Genomic DNA, 24,066 nt, shown 5'->3' with positions numbered 1-24,066 from the left:
CTTATGATAATGCCGTGCAAAGCAGTGTATGCCATTGGCCAAAGGGTGAGACACAAAAGACTCTGTTCTATTTCTGGCTCTGTGCTTTCTATGAGACATAGAAATGAGTCTGTCCTCCATGACATTTCCTTTTCTGTGCTTTGATTTGTGCATCTGCTCAGTGGGTAAAATGATACCCCAGGGACAAAATATAGAACCTATGAAGACATTTTCTTAGGACCCTAGATTCAAAGTAATGGACTAAGAATTTTCTAGGGCATTCTCATGATTCGGAAATGTCCTTTAAAGGAACAAATTACTGCTCACCAGTTTGTAGAACTGAGTACTCCAAAATTTCAATTTGATTTAACTTTATCGCCTAGGTATTGTTGTGGATTATGAGTGGATTATCTCTTTGCATTGAAAACTCACCCCCTATTCATCCAAATTAAACCAATAGCTGCACACATTTATTAGGCACTAATTTTGGGTGAGATACCATGCTTGGTATGTGGGAGTGCCAAGGTAAGTAAGAAAGATGTAGATGCACTTCACAAAAACTGCCAATCTGGGGAGAAGACCATCCCTTAAATGAAGGCAGTATTTGCCAGAGCCTGGTAAGAGCTCTAAGCGGGGGGCATAGGCAACCTTGTCTGTTGAAGTTAGAACACCAGCTTGCCTGAATGGGGAGCACAGACGAGGTACATGAGCTCAGCCTTGTGGTCAGATGAGGCTTCAAGAGAGAAGCTGAGTTTAGGGCAGCAGAATAGCATTGCAAAGGCACTGGGTCCAGAAATCAAGGAGCCTGTTTAAGATCTCGTGCAGATTTTGAACAGTTTCACAAATACTGTAGAACACTGTAGTAGATGACTAGGGAATGCATAGGAGCAGAGTGGGGGGTAAAGGAAAAGATGGGCAGGCTTTCAGAGGGGAGTTTGGTTCCCCGTGGTGAAAAGCACTGGATTAGATCTAGAACATGTGAAGCTAGGGGCCAAAAGACTCTTACAGCAAATGCTTCAAATGATTAGACTTGTATTTCCTCCCCCGCAGTAAGTACCTATAAGCCCAAAGGGAAGGGAAAATGCACATGTCATAATCACCGTTACGTGGCTGTCATTCAGTAAGTACTTGCCAACTAGACCAGTAGATTAATGGAAACAAAAAGCATGAGTCAGAGAGGGAGCTGTTGCTCAGTGCCGTCCAGCAGGGAGGCCGTTGCCCTTGGCATTCCCATTTCTCCCAGCACTGGACAAAGACAGGACAAATAGCAGAGCCAAGTTTAAAGGGAGAACTTCAAGCTTTTCACAAAATATTCAAATACAAGACCACAGAAGAAGGGTCTATGTTTGAGGGAGGAGCATCGGCGAACTTCCTGTCCTGCTCTGCTGATGTCACTTTAGGAGTTTGACACCAACTGACAGAGACCAGAGGTGTTCAGTTCTCTCTGGCTCTTGCTGTCCTGTGGGAAAGAAGTGAAAGAATGATCGCTTGGTAGAGTATTATTTTTTTCCTTAGCATCTTTTGCTTAACTAACGCTTATGACTATGTAAAGGTCTTTCATAATATTATTGCATTGACTTTCTCAGCCCATTCTTTGTGTGGGACAACGGGGGAGGGATTATTTTCCTTTGGTTTGACCATGGAGAACCTGAGGCCTACAGGGATTTCATGGCTTTTCTAAGATCCAGTTGCTAAATGGAGAAGGTGAGATTCATCTCAGGTTTTATTTATTCAGCAGTCAAAATCTAAGTGTCTTATGCACTGGAGGCACTTGCTGAATGCTGAATAAACCACATGTCCTAATTCAAGGCCCGCAGAGCCCGGAGGGAAGATTCGAGTTCATAAAACAAGGGAACAGGGCTAATGTGTGATACCTTTCCAGTTATAAAAGCAGAAAAATACTGGATAAGCGTAACCAAAACAAAGTCTTGTTAGACACATAGCTGACCTTAGTAGAAAGAAAGAAAGATGCATTTCCACATACCAGAAATGAAATGGAAACTGAAGGTAGAAAAGTAGCCTGTGGTCAGATGCTTCAGCCAGGAAAGGAGGGAATCTGGAGGCAGGTCCCAGGGGCTAGGGGTGGGCACTGGATGTCCCACCAGGATGGGAGAAGGGGTAGAAGACTTGTGGAAGGCTGGAGGTCGGATCTGGGATGCCCTAGAAAGAGCTGGGTCTGAAAGGGCTGTCCTTTTATAAAGGGAAGCTCCAAACATGGAAGCCATAAGAAAGCCTACTGTTCACCTGGGGCTCTGAGGAGAAAGGAAAGAAAAGTGACCTGTAGGGTTTCAAAACAGGAAGCCCATGCCACGCAGAGGGGTGGTGCAGAGTTCTAGTGTGTATCCCCACATGGTACCCCTTGGGACCCCTCAGAAGTGAGCATGGCACTGGACCTGGCAAGGTGCTGTAGTGTAAGGACCTGGCAATTAGGTTTTTTTATTGTAACAGAATAAGTGGCTGACATTAAGCTTCTGACTGTGGAGACGTCCATTTCAAAGATGTCCATCTGGAATAAACACACCGCCAGCTACACAGCTAGATGAGGAGCCAGGCCTGTGAATTCTCCTTATGGAAGGCTTTGAGTGACCAAGTTAACTGACCAGTTGTGCGAGCCTGCTTTTTTCCTTCCTGCGTTTTTTTTTTTCTTTTTTAAAAGACGTATTTATTTTAGAGAGAGAGAGTGAGCATGCATGGGAGGGCAGAGGGAGAGGGAGAGAGAATCTCAAGCAGACTCCATGCTGAGCGTGGAGCCCCACATGGGACTCGATCTCACGACCCTCTGATCAGGACCTGAGCCAAAACCAAGAGTCGGTTGTCTACCCGATGTTGCCACCCAGGCGCCCCTCCCTTCCCATGCTTTAATTCCCACTCTTATGTTTTAAATTCATCAATAAAGAGTGAATCTGCAAAACCCTAGGCCCCCCACTCTTGACCCCAATAAAGGCTGAACTCTAGGACCATGCTTTCTTTTTCTCTCTTTCTATCCGTGACCTCACTTTGTGGCCCCAGGCATGCCATGTACCCTCTAAGACCTGTGAGTAAAAAAGTAAAACGTATCTTTCTGAAGTTCTGTGATGACTGTTGCTGAGGTTCATCTTGCAGTCGTTAAACCACAAGGGCTGGTCCAGCTTCAACATTGGCTCTGGTCGAAGAACCGTCTGTGGGGGCTGGGCCATAAGACGTACGGTCCAGGTGAGGGCCTAGAGCAGTCCTAGCCTAGCATCACCATCAATAGGCTGAGCCCCACACAAAACAGGTACCCTGTAGGAATAAAGGCAAAACCCCTCTGCCTGAACTTCCCACAGTCCAGGGTGCCCCGAGCACCTAGAGAGAAATAAATTCCTCAGAAGGTGGACCTTAAAACAGGAATTATGAACTGTACAAGAAAGCAGCCAACTGTGAGAAGTGCTTAGAAAACCCAACAAACATGAAAATAACGCATAAGAATATGGGATAATCAAGCTGTTTGCAAGAGGCTAAAAATAAACCTCTTTTAATGTATCCAAAAGATGAAAGAATGACCAGAATCTCAAATGAAACAATAGATTCTGGGGAAAAACAAAACAAGCAGGGCAAAGTTAAGCAAATGAACTTCCGAAATAAAAATGTAGTAATTGAGGTAAACAAGAAGATAATGTGCCAGCAAGTGAGATTGAAATGAAGAAAGAGCAAATGGTTGGGTGCTGGAGCTGAGCAAACTGGAGATAGAAAATATACCCCACAGTTTAGAAAATACAGAGAAGAAGATCCAGTGTCCATCCAACGGGAGTTGTAAAAGTAGGTAAGACAGAGAGGATGTGGGAGGTCATATCAAAGTCCCAGAACTTTCCACATGTAATAAATCTTCAGTTGACATTGTGTCGTGAGTCCCAAGGGGGATAAAGGAAAATGAATCCATGGCAGTCAAGCCACAGAACCGTATAGACCAGCAGGCAGGCGGAGGAGATGAGCATTTAGAGAACAGTTGCTGAGGAGGCTTAAAGAGAGGCTCAGAAGAAGGGAGAACAGGCCTAGGGAGGTGGCTGCTCTAAGAAGCCCAGTGGGGATACGTGAGGCAGGGTGATGGGGTGCTGAATCAGGGACCAACTTGCTAGGCTTGGGGGAAAAGGAGGCAGTCCATGTGGGTGTGAGGGGTGGAGAGTGGCCACAGTGGGAGGGAGAGCCAGAGAGGGAGGCAGTCCCCACTCGGGGAGAACATTGTGTGTCCTTCCTCACAGGCCCAGGGGAGTCACTAAGGAATTTAAGCAGAGCAAGGACAGGGTCACATTTGCACTTTAGAGGACATTCTGGCTCTGTGCGGAGGATGGACAGGAAGTGGGTAAAAATGGAAGCAGGGACATGAGCTAGAAGCTTGTTACCACGGTTCAAACATGGGATGGATGCTGGGGGCTGGCATGCAGCCAGAACTCCAGCGGTTGAAGGGAAGGAGACAGCTCTGCAGAGGCTGAGGGACCTGCGGTGTACAGGACATGGTGCCACAGGCAGAGGTAGGAGAGACACAGGATGACTTCCGAGTGTCTGGCTAGGGGAGAGGGATGCCTGGTCCCCTGGCACAGGATATTCGAGCTTTCTGATCTTCATGACCCTGTGGGTTTTAGAATGTTTCACTGTCTATTCACTAATTACTCTTTCACCATCTCCCCTTTTAATGGCCAACACCAAACATCATGGATTCACAGTGATTATATTGCCACTCTGAATAATTTTGGAAGGAAATTCATGTTTAGTTTGGGACAAATGGTGATGTTCTTTGCAAGGTAATGTTACATAAATGAGTAGCAGTAGAATGTTTACACTATTTATGGGCTATATAGAGACATCTTTAGAAAGGAAGTAAACACATAAATATGTAGAGACCCAGAGTACACTTGTGAGGGGTTGGAGGAGATGATGTTTATAATCATAACAGTTTCTCAGCATCATAAAAGGGTGCTCATGGAATAGATAGCAAGATACAGGTGAAATCTTGTAGGACCCAACAGGACTGCGGAGAGCCTAGGCTGGCCCTGCCCACCCTCCCCTGTCCTCCTGGTGGGTGCCACGGTGGACACAGGGTTTCTCAGTCCAGGAATGGAAGGAAAGAATAGTTTTCTTTTTTAAAAAAATTTTTTATTGTTGTGTTAATCACCATACCTTACATCATTAGTTTTTGATGTAGTGTTCCATGATTCATTGTTTGGGCATAACACCCAGTGCTCCACGCAGAACGTGCCCTCTTTAATACCCATCACCAGGCTGACCCATTCCCCCCACCCTCCTCCCTCTAGAACCCTCCGTTTGTTTTTCAGAGTCCACAGTCTCTCACGGTTCGTCTCCCCCTCCGACTTACTCCCCTTCATTCTTCCCCTCCTGCTATCTTCTTCTTCTTTTTTTTTCTTAACATATGTTGCATTATTGGTTTCAGAGGTACAGATCTGTGATTCAACAGTCTTACACAATTCACAGCACTCACCGTAGCACATACCCTCCCCAATGTCTATCACCCAGCCACCCCATCCCTCCCACCCCCCACCACTCCAGCAACCCTCAGTTTGTTTCCTGAGATTAAGAATTCCTCCTATCAGTGAGGTCATATGATACATGTCTTTCTCTGATTGACTTAGGAAAGAATAGTTTTCTATTTGTGGGTGAGTTGCAGGGTCAAAGGGAGACACGACTGAATGTCCATAATGTGTTAGAGATTCTTTGTATGTGAACGTTAAGTGAGCTTCACCGCAAACAAGCAAACAAAAAAAGATCCTACTTGTGATTATTGTTATAACTATCTGAAGAGGGAGGAAATGGGACTCAGGGAAGCTTCTTAGCCAAAGTCTCAGTCCATGAATTGGGAGATGTTTTGAGGGCAGGCCTGTGGGGTTCCTGCTGTAACCACACCCTGAGTCGAGGTCTCCCCACTTCTTCATGAGGGGCCTCACAGAGCTGCCAGAATAGCCCAGGGCAGTATACTGGTCTAGCCCTGCTCTTCCATCGTCTTGCTGTCTTGTCTTCAAAAATCGCTTGCCTCTTGCTGCCTTGGCCTCCCCATCTGTGAAATGGGGATTGAATTTTGTTACTTCACTGCCTCTGATTTACCCAGTGGAACCTCAGTGATTAATGATTAATGAGCTCATGGGGGGGGGGAGGGGGTGTTGTGCCCAAGAGTAGACCCATTTATTATGGAGCAGAGTCCATATTTCTTTTTCCTTTTGAACACTGACAAAGATGATAAAAAAAAAAGTAAGATAAGGTAAGGTAAAAATTTCCAGAATTTTATTGCATAACATTTAATAATTACAAACTAGTTTAAGCTAAAAACCTTTAATAAGTTAATAATGTTAGATTACTATCTGAGAAAGCTGATTTGTTCTTGGTGCTGGTATAATTTTCAAGAGTTTAGCCAGACTTAGCTTTTTTACTCCCTAAAGAAAATGGATTATGTACAAAGTGACATTTCAAATTACCAGAGTTTCCAAACACCTTTAGGGCTTTGAGGTTTAGTCCTGTCTGTAGGGAGAGCCTGGGGGAATAGCTTAAATAATTCTAAACCAACTCTCAGCTTGTTAGGACTTTTCCAAACATTAGGATTGAATGAATTTCTACATGTTTCTTTAAAAAAGTTAAAGCTAAGAGTCAAGGATAGAGCAGTGTCATCAATCTTTAAAAACATCACTGACAACAACTTACACATAGGAGTCATTGTTCTGTGGGGGGCTGGCCTAGGGGTGGTTCAGAATTTCCAGGGACATGTATTTATGTAAATAGGTTATTTTAATACCGGGCACATGTAATTAGAAATCAGGCGGGGCTCTCAGACTCATGGGAGGTGCTAGTCTGAGAACATACCTTTGTATGTTTCTGATACTCTCCTAGAGGATTCTCTCACTCATTTAATATGCTCGATGTGAGCGTGGCTCTAGGGCAAGTATGTAACAGGGGTGGGTGGAAATGATCAACAGGAAGTAGGTTTAAGACTCCAGTGCCTATAGGTAGGGAGCTAGTGGGTGTGGGCTAGCTAAGGCGGCAGGGCACCTCTGACAGGTACCACACCTGAATGAAAACCAAGTGTTCGTCCAAGAGATGGCAGGAGTTTGGATTTTTATGTGAAGCTTCTTGGTTTTCAACTATTGGTAATTAATTGCAAAACCATATTTCTTTAAACACTGGGCACTGTGTTGGGCCAAATAAAACTAGTTAGCAACATTTGCTCTTCATGTTCTTTCTGCCCCCCCATCTTACTTCCACCAACTGCTCCTGTAATTAGTCTCCCGTAACCATTTTGCCTCGATGTCTTAGGTAGGAATGTTACACAGGGCATCTAAAAATGCAACAATTCCGAGTCTCACTTGTGCCACAGGGATCTCGTTTTTCCAAAAAGAGCAGTTCTGTTACAATTAAGAAAAGGCGGTCTCACCTGAATGCATTGCTCAAGGGAACCAAATTCAAGTGTATGTACTTCCATGTGGCCAGCCAAGCATTCTTCTTCATAGTATCTTTCATTTATTTATTCTTCCTTGCATAGAAGCTCAATATGCATGATTTAAGCTCTCTGTTAGCTCTAAGGTCTTTTAAATTAAAAAAAAAAAAAGGTATTTTAGAGCGACTTCCAGAAGCCGATTTCCTCTGTATTTCTGGGTTATCATTTCTCTTTGTGAGCAAAGCCCATCAAGGAGGCTGGAGAGGTCGGGAACTCCCCATTAGCAAATCATCGGTCCAGAATTAGATATATGGCCTGTAAATGTCAATCTGACCCAAGACCGGCAATCTTGGACTCCTGGTGACCTTGACTCATCATCTTTCAGTGGATGTGCCAGTTACAGTGTGGTTGAAGTGGACAAATATACCCAAAGACATTGGTCATCTCTGCCCAGCACCCATTTAAATCAACAGTTGTCCTGAAACTGTTCTCTTGGTGAGGTGCAGAATAAAAAGATTGAGTGGTGTGATCAGGATACAATATCTTCCTCACTCGGCTATACCTATTTGGACACACATGACAGGATGACCCCAGAAGCTATAGTGATCTTTCCTACAGCTCACAGGCTAATATAAACAGTAGATGTATTTGAAGGACTCCTCCACACCCACATATTCCCAAAGATAAATCTAAGGAAGATGTAGCCAAACAGAAGGTGCCTGTGCTTCCTTTGAGATCGAAAGACCACCCTAGTCTCCCTGGAAAGAATGAGTCAAGCTCCACTATTCAGCTGCTGATTGGCGTCTATGTTTGTGGGGAGGAGTAGCGATTTGCAAGATGGCAGCAGCTTGATGTTTGCAATTCTGTTGACAAATATTAGCTGAGCTCATTCTGTTTTTCTTTTAGAATAACATCATCCCTTGGGTGCCTGGGTGGCTCAGTCGTTAAGTGTCTGCCTTCGGCTCAGGTCATGATCCCAGGGTCCTGGGATTGAGTCCCACATCGGGCTCCCTGCTCAGCAGGAAGCCTGTTTCTCCCTCTCGCACTCCCCCTGCTTGTGTTCCTGCTCTCATTGTCTCTCTCTGTCAAATAAATAAATAAAATCTTTAAAAAAAAAAGAATAACATCATCCCTTGCACTGATGAGAGATTGTAAGAGAGTTAGTATTTCAAAGCCATGAGCATTGATCTGAGTGTAAGTAAAACACAAGCATACTTGCATTAGAGAATCCCATACCAGATTGGTTAGCCTTATTTTGAATTTCTCTGTCTCCTGGGGCATGACAGAGAACTCACTATACCTAGTTGCAAATGAATTATTGACTGAGCCCTCTGGGAGGAGAAGCCAAGACTTCTCTTATATGTATCCTGAATACATAATATGGCTTAATGAGAGTGAATGGGGATTTATACCAGCAAAAATTACTTGTGGTCTAACAAGACAGTTTCTCCAAGAAAGTGAGATTTACTGAAATAGGGTCTGGATAATTACTAATTTTCTGCACTGCTCTGATATCTTGCTCATTTTGGTTTTAGCAGCCATGATTTTTCTGTGGAAAATGCAATGATATTGATATAGCATTTACCAAACGTCTTTAGCTCTGTGATGGGGAATCAGCAGCAAATTGAATAACCAACCAGAGTATTAATTGTAAGTCCAGGCTTTCCTTAAAAGACTAGACTTTCCATTAGAGTAAACTGCTAATTCTTCTATGTACTTTCACTTGGGTTAAAGGAAAAAAAAAGTGGGTTTCAAGGTCTTTGGATGCAGGGTTGGAATACAGAAGGGTCCATGCATATTTATGTATTCCTAAACATGATTTTGAGAGCAAATGTCTAATCTTTAGAAAAAGCTTTTACTTGGGGGGTATTTTAATATCTTCTAGTTTCAACCTCTCACATTCTCCTAGACTGTGTCCTCATTAAGATCTGCAGTTGCCCAGACATCACAAAGCTACCACAGCTCAGGGTTAATCAGCAGCAGACATCCGTCAGGAGGAATGAAGGGCCATCCCTGCCCCGTCATAGCCCCCCCATTAGTGAAATATTCGCCAAGAAAACAGTGTTAAAATGCAAACAAATAGTATTGACTATATCCTCACCCACTTCTAACCTCCTGTGATCTTTGGCTTCTGTTCAGTAATTGTATTTATTTTGATTTCATTAAAAAATGTGAGAAAAGGAATTTCACTTAGGCCTGAAGTTCAAAGATTTACAGCCCAGAGATAGCAAAGAGTTGTCCCGGTGTTTGTACCGGTGTGGGGTTAGAAGCCCTGATCTATTTAGGATGTTTCCCACGAAGGAGGTAACAAATGTCCCCCACATTGTCTCAGCAATTTACAAACAACGCCGAACATGCTATCACAATCATTTTTCTCACCTGGTCTTCTCAATAACTGTGAGTTGGATGAAGTCATTCTCATTTTATAGCTCTCAAGTCACCTCATCTCCCCAGATTTCTGAGATGAAAGATAAAATGCTTCAGAGATATCACAGGTTGAAATCAGCATTTCTTCCATCCAGGGATGTCTCCATGCTTGAAGTGCCCCTTCCCTGTGTCAGGCCCACTGTGCCAGGCTCACAAATAAGAAATGAGCCATAGTCTAAGCTGTGTTGTGGATCGTGTACATGCCAGAGGAGAGGCAATGCGTCCCCATGTGTACTCCTACAGATTAAATCACAAGTCCAATTCGAAAAGAATAATTCACAAATCTGTGTCACTAGGCATTGTTAAAAACACTTCCATGACCAGAATCCCCATCACCGTGTTTCTCCATTCCCTGTAGCCCTGAGTTGTTAAACCACACTCCCTGCATGTGACAGACTGAAGTCTTACCAGGGCTCCGTTATTGGATGGGCACGTCATCCTCACTCTGAGTGCATCAGCTGAAGGGAGCCACTCATTTTGCTCTTGCAGTATTCTGTTCCAAGAAGTGACTATCCCATGTGCAATATATTCCAATCTTCCAAAGAGAGATGAGAAAACTAAGGTTTAGAGAGATTATCATGTATGGAGGGGAATCAAGATGACATGACCGAGAGTCCTCTTTTTAGCTTGGTAATGAGAAGATTTGACTAATAAGTCAGGGGCATGTTGGGGACCAGCTGGCATCTCCTCTGGGAACAGGAGCAAGGCAAGTGCTAACTCCTGAGGCACTGATTGAAGATGCTGAGTGTAGACAGCATCATTGGAAATGGGGACCCACACCGACGAATCAGTGTGCCCCTCAAGGCAGATGAAGCACAGTGAAGTGAAGTAAATATTGGGAGTTTGTGTTCTGTGCATGTTGACACCTTCAGCTGCCAACAGAGTGCCTGGCTCAGAGGGGAATTCGATCAGGTTTGCCAGAAGATAATGCACTGCAGATGAGTATTAGGGCAACTGGATTGCCAGAACATCTAGGTCAGAGGATTCTCTCAATAAAAGCAGTGCATTTAATTTTCCAGTCTTTCCCCATTATAGGAGTCTGACTGACACCCTGGATGATAATTCCTCAATATTGAAGCTATTATTATTATATTGTTCTTCAGTGTTTCCCCACCTCAATTTTTTTCATTATGAGTTGAAAGCCAAGTCCCTAAAAGTTGACCTCAGTGATTTTTCCTCTTTCTTTCATTTGATTACTGCTGAGAATGGCTCTGACAGTCCGTGTGTGTGTGTGTGTGTGTGTGCGTGTGTATGTGTGTGTATGTGTATATGTGTGTGGGGGGGTATGTGTGTATGTTGGAGGGGATTGTTTTTCATTTCCTCTGCTTATTTCCATCAAATGAGGACAATAATAGTAAAGAAAAGGTCCTTAATTGTTCAGAACGAGCATGGTATTAGCACCAATTTATGACTTTATCCTAATGTGTCCCATATTCACAGTGACTGACTTCTTTGAGGTTTAGGATTGTGTGAGACATAAACAATGTTGTCACAATAATCTGTGGACATTGTCAATGTCCTCACTCCATGAAACCTCACAAAGTTGAGCTCATTGAGCCTTCAGGCAGAGAAACGGCCAGTTGTTTTTTTTCTCTCCTGATTCATGCTGCGAATTCTTTCCCCATCCCTCCCCTAGAAGAATTTTATAACCACTTAGATCGATGTGAGAGCTGACACTTGCAGGGGGAAAAGCTAAGCCACAATTATACGGATATACTTGAGAAGTATAAATAAAGGGGAAAAGACAGTATAAAGATGAAAAGCTAAAAATGAGGAATATCTAACCACAGACATAAACTTCACATTTTACAAGAAAACACTCAGAATAAAACCACATTAACATGTTTAAAAATGCCTATGAAATTAATTCTTTCCCAGGAAAAGAGGGATTACCAAGATTAACTAGAAGAACATAGAGCTTGAAGAGAGTCGCAGGAATCTAGGTGAAGGTGACCGGACTGTGCCAGAATGGTTCCTTGGCAGGGTAGTATCGATAATTTTTTTCAACATTGAGATAATCTTTACATTATGTAACCTGTTCCAGAGAATATGGAAATGTGAAGTCTTCCCAAGTCACTTTTCATGTGAGCACCACGGTAGCATCTAAATCTGAAAATACTAAAACAAAGAGGAAAACTTTAGGCTTAGCTGAGTTATGAGCAGCAAGGCAAAAATTCTACATTAAAGGCTAGTAAATAGGATCCAGCAACATATTTAAAAACTGGTATCCTATGTGTTTTCTTCAGGAATGCATTGCTGATCTGTTTAAAATAAATCCATTAAGAGACTACCTGAAATAGATTGGCCAAAGGAGAAATGATACAACTTCATTTTGAAAAATTTCAAAGGTCATTTGATAAATTTCAACATATGGTCTTATGAAAACTGTAGGTAAATTAGCAATGAGCATGACAAGGAATATCTAAGGAAATGCAATAGTGGACATCCCTCACGATGTTGAAACTCTTGAGGTATTGCTTTTAAAATCAGATGCAAGGAAGCGGAGCCTATTATTATTACTTAGCATCTTTCTGGGATATCCAACCACTACACTAAGATATGGAGGCAGAAATTAAGGAATATAGCAATTACTAAGTAGGTGAAGGCTAAAGATATTTGAATTGTTGCTTAATTGATCTCAATGGCTCTCTAGTCCAAATATGGTACTTAGCATTGGGATGCAAAGCTGGGAGTCCTAGCCCTTTCTCCATCGTGCCCTTTCTCCATTGTGCCCTTTCTCCATCATGCCCTTTCTCCATTGTGAAGAAGGTGGGCAAGGAAAAGCAAGAGCTGCCAAATTCCTCTCCACTCTTTGTTATGGGCGGAATTGCATCCCCTCCCCATTGATACAGTACCTGAGAACGTGAGCATATTTAGAGATAGTGTCTTTAAAGAGGTAATTAAGTTAAAATAGTGTCATTAGGGTGGACTCTAATCCTATATGATTGGTGTCCTTATTAGAAGAGATCAGGACATGGAGAGATGACACACAGAGTGAGCAGGTGGCCAGCTGCTGGCCAAGGAGAGCAGCCTCAGAAGAAACCAGCCCTGCTGATACGCTGATCTCAGACTTCAAGCCTCCCGAACTGGGAGAGATAAATTTCTGTTTTTTAAGCCACTAAGACTGTGGTGAATCGTTGTGGCATTCCTGGGACACCACTGTACCCTTTTCCACACCATGTCTTGTGCTCTAGTTGAGGTTCAGTGACCTTGACTCCATCTGCATAGCTCCCACGGCAGCGTGGGGTCTTTCTGACCCAGAGTGGTGCACAGATACCTGGTGGCACAGAGCTAGGGAGACCATTATGAATCTCAGCAACCTGAGTCCACCTGCTGAGCCCGATGCAGTCCAATTTCAGAACAGTTGTTATAAACCTAGTGACCTACTGAACGATACGTAGGTAAGTCCCGAAGCTACTTGGCTGGGACCACAACAATGATTCCAGTGAGATATGAGAAGCGGGCTTTCCTTTTTCAAGTTTTCAGGAACCTCTGGGTTTTGGAATTTTCTCTCAGAGCCACTTGTCCCTGATGAGTCATGTGCCATGGCATGCAACTGATGCTTGGGGCACAGTTGGTTCTATCTCCAAAAGTTCCTCTGATTGAGACATTTGAATGAGTGTCCTGTCAAACTCCAGATGTTGTATTCCATGAAGTGGACTTTGTCAGTCTTTCAGAGGGCCTGAGCTCCTTGCCTTTCTTGGATGGCTCTGGCAAGGTACACTAGTGCCACTGGAGAGAAAACATTGCTTAGTTCCATCTTAGGCACGGGAACTCCTCCCTCAATGAGAGATAGTGTTCTAACGAGGAGCACATGGAGGGCACAGATGCCTTAGCCAAAGGGCTGGGAAACTTGAGAAAGGAAAATATCAATATTGCCAAATCCATCTGAGCTACAAGTTCAAAAACACGCTTCATTCATCTACAGTTTGCAATTTGGTAATTCGAAAATTATAGCATTGCCCCATTGAAAAGTTCAAGCCATGTAGAATTAAAAAATAAATGAATTTAATCAAGAAGCTGTAACTCTTGCACACATTCGACAGAAAGAATGTCTTCATTTGTCTTTAAGAGCTTGAGTCTCACACTTAAAAAAAAAGAAAAGGAAAGAAAAGAAAAACTGCAGTAATTCAAACCCAAACCAGTGACTAATTACCACATTTCAGCTGAGTGGAGAAAATATGATGTAGCAAGCAACAAATTGAGAGTGTGATGTCTTTGTTTATACATCAGACATGGTAGCTTTGCCATGAGGGCTCTGAGCCATGCATCATGTACCAAATGTACACACAGCGACCAACTCTCCCATCTCTCTCTTCATTTGGTGACATTTGCATAGCTTCAGATCCTTGTTTGTGTACTTCCCTGTGAAGGGTTCTTACTGGGGAGACTACTAGATGTGTGCTATTCCTGACAAACTGATGACAACAACAACAAAAACTGGAAAGTGTCTTTCCCTCATCTTTGCACTGTGTAGGCCCATAAAGAGGAGTAAATTGCATTATAATGCAAAGCCAAATCTTTGGATATTCAACAGTGATGATGATTTTCACCACATGACCTGAGATGAAGGGATGGAGGGAGAAAGGAGCATATCAGAGGGCCTGGTGTGTCTTCTTCAGACACACACATTGTCCACCTTTCCTTGTTCACTGGGTCATTCCCCTCAATTCCCTGGCCCTGAACTCTGGAATTGTCCCCTACAAGCCGATATAACATCGGCTTAAAATGAATTGAAAATATTCTTTCCAGAAAATATTCTTTCAACATCTCTGAATGTTCCAGATCTTTTTCTCTTACATTTAGTCTTTCTTTCTATTATGAAAGGAAACCAAGTTCATTAAAAAATTTAAAAATACAGAAAAGCGAAAGAATAACAACAAAACCCTCCATAGTTTCCCCCCCACCTTTGAACAACCACGCAGCCCCATGTTGGAATATGTCCTTAAATATCTTTTCTATATAAATTAAATCATATAAATTGCTAATATTTATCTGAGAAATTGTCCCAGATAATCTACTGTTGGACATTATTTGTTTTATCTTTTTACTACTTAAAGTTCTACAGAGTAGAAACAACAATCTAAAATCCCATCACATTTGTGGACATTAGAAAGAGTTTCTGCTCCGAGATAAATCAAAGTTTACAAAATTACCCACCAGGATGTGTACAAAGTGACCCATGAGCTTAATGTTTGCTTTTGACTCAGATGCCCTTAGGCCATATCATCTTGTTTTCCACATGAACTTGAGCCACCTTGCTTTAAGCCAATTTACCTTTAGGCCAACACGATGTTGCTAAAATCACGTGTAACAATTCTAAGAGACTTTCTTAGTTTTTGTCTCAATATTCTGTTCCCTTGAATTTGATACCCTTCGTTCTTACTTTGTATTGTGTCTTCTCCTTCTGCCCATTTTAAACACTCCATGGATCTCCACCTGGCAATCTGCCTAAATTTCTACCGTTTCTTCAAGGTTCTTGTACTTGAGAAGTTCAAAGTCTATTGGGGGAAAAACCTATGGACAAAAATGAATTGTGTAGCCCATAGCAAACATCAGCCCCCAAACCAGTATTTACTATTATTTGTTGAGCCTTTTATCTAAAAACAAGTATAGCATGTCCATTTTCTGTATAGGAGTCATAAAAATCATGAAAAGAGATCCATTTTTGCCACTTAAGTTGAAGGCACCAAGATGCAGAGAATGCATGTGATTTCCCCAAGGGCAGAGCTAGATTTTAAACAAAGATCTAACTATTAGAGAGTTATTTTCTGCACCGAGTTGGTTGCAATATTTGGGATATGAGAGTTAGCTTTGTATGAAAGTGAAGGAAATTTAAAACTTGAAAAACCAGTCACAAAACTAGAAACTTGCTGAGTTTTCAAATTCTAGTATGGCAAATTCTTTCACAAACCTTAAATTTGCAAATGTAAATAACATTCCTCCAGGCACTGCAGAGCTATTATTTAGAAATTAAGAAAATAGACTCCCCAAGCAATTGTTTTTGCGAACTTAGTTGGCACTGCAGAATGTGTTTTGCAGAAAGTCAAAGCAAAATTATTTACTGGGGGCCCTGTTGCTCAACGTGGCTACGTTTGTTTGATTGAATTTCTTAGAACATGAGGAAAGTGCTCAGAGTAGAATTCAAAGGGGTCAGTGTGACTCTGCTGGACACCAATGGCTCTGGATCTGATCCACCATAGATTACTTAATCCTCACAACAAACCTATGGGGTTTCACAGTATTGTAATTTTACAGATGAACAGACTGAGGCACAAGAAAGGTAGGCAGCCTGCCCAGATCACCAGCTGGTTGTGGGGAGAGCTCAGGGTTGAGCCTGGGCAGCCTGGCTCAGAGTTGCCCTGAGCTACCACCTCCCTGTGGTCTGTGAGGTCAGATCTGATGCCCTTGGCATTAGTTGGAAGTGCCACAAAGCAACCCGTACAATTCTTAAAAATAAAATAAGATAGTTCTGGCCATTATGAAATATACTGCATTTATTCCATGTCCCGTGGATTCATCAGTCAGTCCGTATGACGACGGTAGGTAAGAGGGAAAATGATGTAGTGGTCAGAGCTGAGAACATCACCCTTCAGTCAATCCTGCACTGCCTATCTCTGCCGCTTCACAGTCTGCTCCTCCGAGTCTTATTCCCTTCCTGCAGGAGAGCCTGTCCCACATCCCACATATGGTCGTCACTGTGTGGCTTGACTTGGAACAGAAAACACTGTGGTTCAGGGGAAGAGACCCAAAGCTACTGGGGAAGGTCAGGAAAACCTCCAAGAAGGAAGCAACTTGCACTTGAATGCTGGTAGGATTTCCATCAGGTAGGAAGTCATGAGTGAAGAAAGGTTTATTCTAGGAAGTGTGGGGAAAAATCTCATGAACCTTGAAGGACCAGGCACAGTCAAAAATGGGGAAGGCTAGGATGGCTGGGGCTCAGGCAGCACAGGGAAAAAGTCGAAGAGGGAGGCTTTGACATGCTGTGGTTCGCTGCCTAACTCCTTTGGATCCTTTCTTCTCTAGGCTACGCCCCTCCCACTCCCTTTATAAGTGGCTTCCTCACCAGCTCAGTCATGGAGAAACCCTCACCCTCCCAGGCCTCCCTTCTAAAAGGTGGTGAATTGAAACCACATAGTAGAAGGACTCAAATGCCAAGCTGAAAGGTTTCACTGTCAGGTAACAGGGTGAGGGGAGGGGGACTGTATTGTGGGCTTCGTGCAGGCATGCTGGAGCTAGGTATTAGCACGGTAAACCTGTTGTACGCATCAGATGGATCAGGAAAGAAAGGAGGGAGGGGAGAGAGGGAGGGAAGGAAGAAAGATAAAGGATGCAGGAGCCCAGCGAGAAGCCCAAGTTCAGCTTCGGGAAGACAGGAGCAGTGGAATGGGAGTGGAAGAGCCCAAAGATTCTCCTTAGGATCCTTCTCTCTGCTGAGCTTATCCTGAGCAAATCCAGTATTGTCACGTGTTCATTTTTCATGCTCCTCTCTGCATTTCAAAGGGAAAGAGGAAATTCCCATCTTACAAAAGAGACTATTGCACAGGAAGAAGGCCAACATAAAAGTGTTGAACTTGGTGATACATGGATAAATTCTGGTACCCAAGCAAATGCCTGGGCGAGAAAATAAGAGGATTTTTTTCTAGCATGTTTCTGTCCCATCATGAATGTAGTGACTTCAACTCATCTATTACTCCTTGTGTTGGAGTTGTCTTGAAATGTAAAACAGAAAAAAATAATGACTATATTTGACCTGTGCCCAGCCCCTACTGTGTGTGTAGGATTGCAGTGATGAGTGAGACAAAGGCCCTTAATTCATGGAGAAGCGAGGAAAGGGGGCATTTGAGTGGTGGGAGAAAGCGATCCCTCCATTTTCAATCCCCACTGAATTTATCCTTCATTTGTGGTGTTATTTATTTGTGGGTGGGGAGAGGGGACAAGGCAAGGGAACATTTTGAAATAGTTACGTAAGAGACTCTGTGGCTTTGAAATCTTCACGTATATATTTTTGTTAATGTTGGTCTGATTCTTGTGTTAAACTAATTGCACGTCAAGCTGTCTGACAGGATGCTCAGGATCAATGTTCACTGTTGATGACTCTTGACAAATGGGGAGAAACCTCAGTGTGCATGCTGTCTTCTCTTTCTGCCCATGGGAAGAGGCACTTTCAGAGAATTTAGGAGACAGTGATTCTGGGCAAACTAGGACTGTGTGTTGTAAGACAGGAAAAGTGTCTGCAAGCCCGGCTGGCAATCCCACAATCTCTTCCAAGGATTACTTTAGCTTCCCATTTTAAACCCTGGCTCTAGGTCTGTTGCTTTTGTCTTGTAAAGAGAGCCCAGTGGGACATTCGCTCCTTGCAGTAGCCTTGGCAGAGCCCAGGGTGACGAGGGTGACCTGTGACTGTACAGAGCAGAGCTGGATGGGGAAAGACACCACCCTGTTGAGAGTCTTCCAACTCTCCTCAGGGTGGGGCCCGGCACAGAATGGACCTCATTTTGAAGCGATATCATGATGGGAAGCTGTTTTTAAATTTTTTTCCTTCTCCACACACATTATAAAGGGAAACTCTTGGCTTTGGTTTCTTTAATAATAAAAACCTGGTTGTAACCATTTCAGAGACCCATTATAAAATTTTTCCTTCAAACAATGAAAATTTTGGCCATTGTGCAGCTCAAGGTTACAGACTAGAGCCAGTGTCCAGGAGAAGCCTCCCTCCCTCATAAGAAGCTCAGACCAAGGAACCCCACTCCAGAGACAGGCTGAAGCCATTGGCTATTTGTCAGCTCCTTGGATTATAAGAGAACCACCTCCCTGGCAAATCCAACACACCCATGCACATGTATACACACACAGGCACCCCCTCCCCACACCTCACATGCTTGTGCATGCACATACACATACATACACACATCCCTCCTTCACTATATCTTGGTGTCAGGAAAGCAGGGCACCTTAGGGCCAGGGGCAAATACAGCATTAGTTGTCTTATTTGGGGCATCTCTTTACCTATATTACTCATCACCACCAGAGGCCGTGTCTTGGAAGGAAAACTTAGGGAAATGGCAAGGTCAGGGACATCGAGCGATTCCCCAGAAAGAGAGGGTTTGTGTAAAGTGGAGAGAGACCTGACACTCTCAAAAAGACTCCACAACCTGATAGGGTCTCTGTTCCCACAAGATCTTTGTGGCCTGGGTGCCAGATGAGTATTCCCAATAATTTAGGTACATTCTGAAGGCCTGTCTGCTGATAGGTGCAGGGTTCCTAAGGAATGGAATAGGGTCCTGTGGTCAGGGGCCCCTGAAATCCTTCCAACTCTGACCCCAGCAGAGCTCCTGAAATCTCCCGAGTAGGCACTAACTTCTCTAGTTCAGAAGACATCTCTATCTAGGAGATTTCTTTTGCCATTTTAGGATAGTCTGTCACTTTGGCATAAATCCCCCCTTTTTTTTAATCATCCGTTCTTCCCTATATTCAAACTCTCATAAAGCATGATAGTGAACTAACTGCCAAACTTCCCTCAGGAAGAAATGGATAATATGCAGATCCCTGTATCTCTTAAAGAAACTTAATTTGTAATGAAAAACCTTCCTATGAAAAACCCCCTACTTCCAGATAGCTTCCGTGGTGAAATTTACCAAAGAAGATATAATGCCCATTCTATGCAAATACTTCCAAAAAACTGAAGAGGAGGGAACACTTCCTAACTACAGACTAATATCTCTCCTGAAGCAAGATGCAAGGATTTGAACAAAATTAAACAAAATTTAGCAAATCCAATAATATGTATAAAAGAGGATACATCATGGCCAAGTGAGGTTTACCTCAAGAATGTGGTGTTGATTTAACATTTGAAAATCTATCAGTATAATTTACCCTACTAATAAACTAAAAAGGAAAAGCCATATGATCATTTAAATTTGACATCAGTTGCTGACAAACTTTCAGCAAACAAGGAACTTCCTCAACCTGATAAAGAACATCTACAAAAACCTATAGCTTATATCATACTGATTAGTGAAGAATTGAATGTTTTCCGGCTTGAGATCAGGAAAAAAGACAAGGATGTCCAGTCTCACATCTTCTTTTCAACCTTGTAGTGAAGCTTCCAGCCAGTGCATCCAGATTGGAAAGGAAGAAGAAGCAAAATGGTTTGTTTTACAGATGACTTGACTGTCTATGTACAAATGAAATCTAAAAAAGAGTTACTAGTACTAGTACTAATAGGTGAGTTAAGCAATTTACAGGATGTAATCACATTATTTCTATATGCTAGCAATGAACAATAAAATAATAAAAATATAAAAAAGTTTACAATAATATCAAAAATATTAACTATTTGTTAATAAATCTGACAAGATGTGAAAAATCTGTTCACTGAAAATTATGAAATACTGTTGAGTAAATTTTAAAAGACCCAAATAAGTGGAGAGGTATACCTTGTTCATGGATCAGAAGGTTCAATATTGCTACGGTGTTAATTCTCCCCAAATTGATCTATAGATTTAATACAATCCTAATCAAAATCCTGGCAGGCTTTCTTGTAAAAATTTATAAGCTGGTACTAAAAATTTCTATGGAAATACAGAGGATCTAGATTTGCCAAAACACCATTGAAAAAGAAGAGTAAAGTAGGGGGCTAACACAAACTTATTTTAAGACTTGTTATAAAGCTATAGTAATCAAAACAGTGAGATATTGGCACAAAGATAGAAAAGTTCATCAATGGAACAGAACGGAGTCCAGAAATGGACTGGCACACATGTAGGACAAGTATTTTTTGACAAAAGTGCAGAGGCAATTCAGTGGAGAAAAGAGTCTTTTCAACAACTAGTACTGGGGCAATTGGATCTCTACATGCTAAAATGATGAACTTTGATCCAGATGCAAAAACTAATTCAAAACAAATAGTAGATCTAAATGTAAAGTCTAAAATGATAAAACTTCTATATGAAAACATAGGAGAAAATACTTGTGAATTTGTGTTACACAAAGATTTCTTAGCAACAACACCAAAAGCACAGTCTATTTTTTAAAAATGATGAATTTCACTTCATACATACTAAAAACACTTCTTTGAAAGACACTGTGAGGGGAATGAAAAGATGAACAATTACTGGGTGAAAATACTTGCGGAGGAAATATTTGATAAAGGACTTATATCCAGTATACATCCTCAAAAGCTCATAATAAGAAAACAAAAAACCCAGTAAAAGAATAGTTAAAAGATTTGACCAGATACTTCACCAAAGAGCAAGTAACATGTGACATCAACACCTTTATGGATAAGCAATCATGGTCCAGCCATACATTTAGACTACTCAGTAATAAAAAGGGATAGCGTGAGTATTCTTATATGCAACATGGATGAATCTCAAAATAATTATACTGAGAGGAAGAAGTCAGACCAAAAAGGGGACATAGTATTCCATTCATAAAAACTCCAGAAAATACAAAGTAATTATTAGTGACAAAAATAACATCAGTTGAATTGCCCTGGCACGGGGCTGATTAGGGGGATGTATTACAAATATGCACAAGGACACATTTGGGGGTGATGGTTATATTCACCATCTTGACTATGGTGATGGCTTCATGAGTGTATGTATAGATCAATGTGTGCAGTTTATTGTGTGGGAATGTACCTCAATAAATGTATTAAAAAATAGAAGAAGGAAGGAAGAAAAGGGGAGATTGGGGTAGAAGGCAAAAGGAAGAGAGAAATGGAAGGAGAATAAAAGGAGGAAGGGAAAATTTGAAGAAAGTATTCTCTTTGGGCTCAGAGTGAATGCAAACTAGATGGTGGTGAGTAGATGACTGGGAATGTTCCAAAAGCTCTTCCACCCAGTTGGCACACAGAAGCCCACTGTTTCCATTTCAGCATGACCATACCTCACTGATGGGAAGCACCTTGGATCCCAAAGTGGAAGGCTCTTCCTTTTCCAAACGCCTTGTCCTTAAGCCTGAGCAGAACTTTTCCCATATTTTGTGGCCTCTGAAGAGACATTTCATCTGCACTGCTCTTGGTGACATGCCCACATCATGGCAGAGAATTTTCTTTTAGTTCTTAGCATGGCCTACAAGGCCCTGAATCATGAGTCTCTGGCTTACTTTTTCAGCTCTGTCTTCTATCTCAATGCTCTCACTCATGGCTCTACCCACAACCAGCCTTCTCTCTTCTCCTGGAACCCACCAAACTCCTTTCTGCTTCAGGGCCTTTGAACATGCAGTTATGCCTGGAATATTCTCCCCCACACTCCTAGACCTTTAGGGCTAAAGCAAATGTTACTGACTCAAGAAGCCTTCCTTTCCCACCCCAGACTAGATTTGATTCCTTTACATTGGCCACAAATTCCCATTTCTCATCCAATACTAATTTAGAATCACAGTGCTGCCTTAATAAGATAAAAGACGAGGTTTGCTCTTTCCACTTCATCTCATTTGCAAAACTACTTCCAAGCTCAGTGTAAGTCTGTGAGTGAACGCAAACACCAACCTGCCGAGCCTGCCTGCTCCTGGTCCCTGGCGGGCCTTGCGCATCAGGGTCCAGCCACCCTCCCCAACACTGTCACAAAACTCATAGAAATGAACATAAAACACATAGAAAATTACCTGCTTCTGCACAGTTTGGAACTTGGGGATGTAGAAATTCTCTAGATTCCTTCCTGATTCACTTGGTTTGTAACTGGCTTTGTTGGTGCCCACTGCATGGCAATTTTGAAATCTGAGAGCAGTGACCTCAACCATGAAACACAAACTCAACACAATTCCCGCCTGGAGCTTATGGGTTCTTCTCTAAAACCCACAAGTTCAGCTTCCCAGCTTCGCCTGGGGTCTGTCTATAAATTACTTTTATAGGAATGTTATCACATAATTGAAAAGTAATAAATACCTCCTGTTTTTGTAATCTTGCTGTGAATGAGCTTCTATATGCTGCCTCTCCCATTGTCTTCCAAGCTACCCAAACACTTTAATACCCCCTTCTAGATCTTTCCCATAGTCACCTCTTAGCTTAAGAACATGGAACATGCTCCACATAAAATAATGTCATTACCAGATTATTCCTATATTTCAGCTACAGGGAGCTAATGGTTCACTGGGCCAAACAAATGTGAATAACATGTGGATTTTATTTGTTGAACTCTTATCAACAGGAAAACTGCTGCTTCCTTATAGTTTCTATAAGGTCTCTAATGCCTTTCATACAGGACTGCTTTCATATGCATGAGATATCAACTGCTCCTCAAATGTATTATTTTAATTGAGATGTAATTGACATATAACATTGTGTAAGTTTAAGGTGTATAATGTGTTGATTTGATATATTTATACATCGCAGTATGATTACCACTATGGTGTTAGCTAACACCACTATCACATCCCATAAATACCATTTTTGTGGTGAGAACAATTAAGATCTTGTCTCTTAGCCAATGGACTCTGAAAAACAAACTGAGGGTTCTAGAGGGGAGGGGGGCGGGAGGATGGGTTAGCCTGGTGATGGGTATCATGTTCTGCGTGGAGCACTGGGTGTTATGCACAAACAATGAATCATGGAACACTACATCCAAAACTAATGATGTAATGTATGGTGATTAACATAACAATAAAAAATTTAAAAAAAGATCTTGTCTCTTAGCAACTTTGATGTTTATAAGACAGTATTGTTGTCTATAATCACTATGCTGTGCATTAGATCTACAGGACTTCACTATTTACTAGCTGCAAGTTTGCAACCCCAAACATCTGTCCAATTCCCCCACCACCCCCAGCTCCTAGTAGCTACAGTTCTAGTATCAGTTTTTGAGTTCAGCTTTTTTAGATTCCATATATAAGTGAGATCATACAGCATTTATCTTTCTCTGTCTGCCTTACCTCACTTAGCATAATGCCCTCAAGGTCCATCCATGTTGTCATAAATGGCAGGATTTCCTTCCTTCTCAAGGCTGAGTAATGCCCCATTGTGTATATATACCACATCTTCTTTATCCATTTTGACGGACACTAGGTTGTTTCTATATTTTGGCTATTGTGAATAATGCTGCAATAAATGTGGGAATTCAGATATCTTTTCAAGATCTTGTTTTTATTTCCTTTGGATATATACCCAGAATTGGAATTGCTAGATCATATGTTCTTCCAACTTTGCAAAATGCTTTGCTCTTTTAGCTCTGACAGTTAGAAGATAGTCTCTGAGGCTGGGCTCCCCCTCCTATCTGAGTGGCTGCAGAACACACCTGTCCTCCCTTGAAGCCCTCCTGTGCTGC

At 42.2% G+C, this 24,066-nt stretch overlaps 1 long non-coding RNA gene across 1 annotated transcript in view; it reads left to right on the top strand.

Annotated features, from left to right (window-relative positions):
- The first annotated feature begins 1,243 nt into the window (after positions 1-1,243).
- LOC113919957 overlaps positions 1,244-24,066 on the top strand; it is a 54,294-nt gene continuing 31,471 nt past the window's right edge. Inside the window, exon 1 of the long non-coding RNA XR_003519181.1 lies at positions 1,244-1,470. This is a non-coding gene — a long non-coding RNA (uncharacterized LOC113919957). The remainder of the gene's footprint in view (positions 1,471-24,066) is intronic.

Source organism: Zalophus californianus, chromosome 15 (genome assembly GCF_009762305.2).
Source record: "Zalophus californianus isolate mZalCal1 chromosome 15, mZalCal1.pri.v2, whole genome shotgun sequence".
NCBI classification, from domain to species: domain Eukaryota; kingdom Metazoa; phylum Chordata; class Mammalia; order Carnivora; family Otariidae; genus Zalophus; species Zalophus californianus.
Note: the sequence above shows the minus strand (reverse complement) of the source record. Positions and strands in the feature narration are given on the sequence as shown.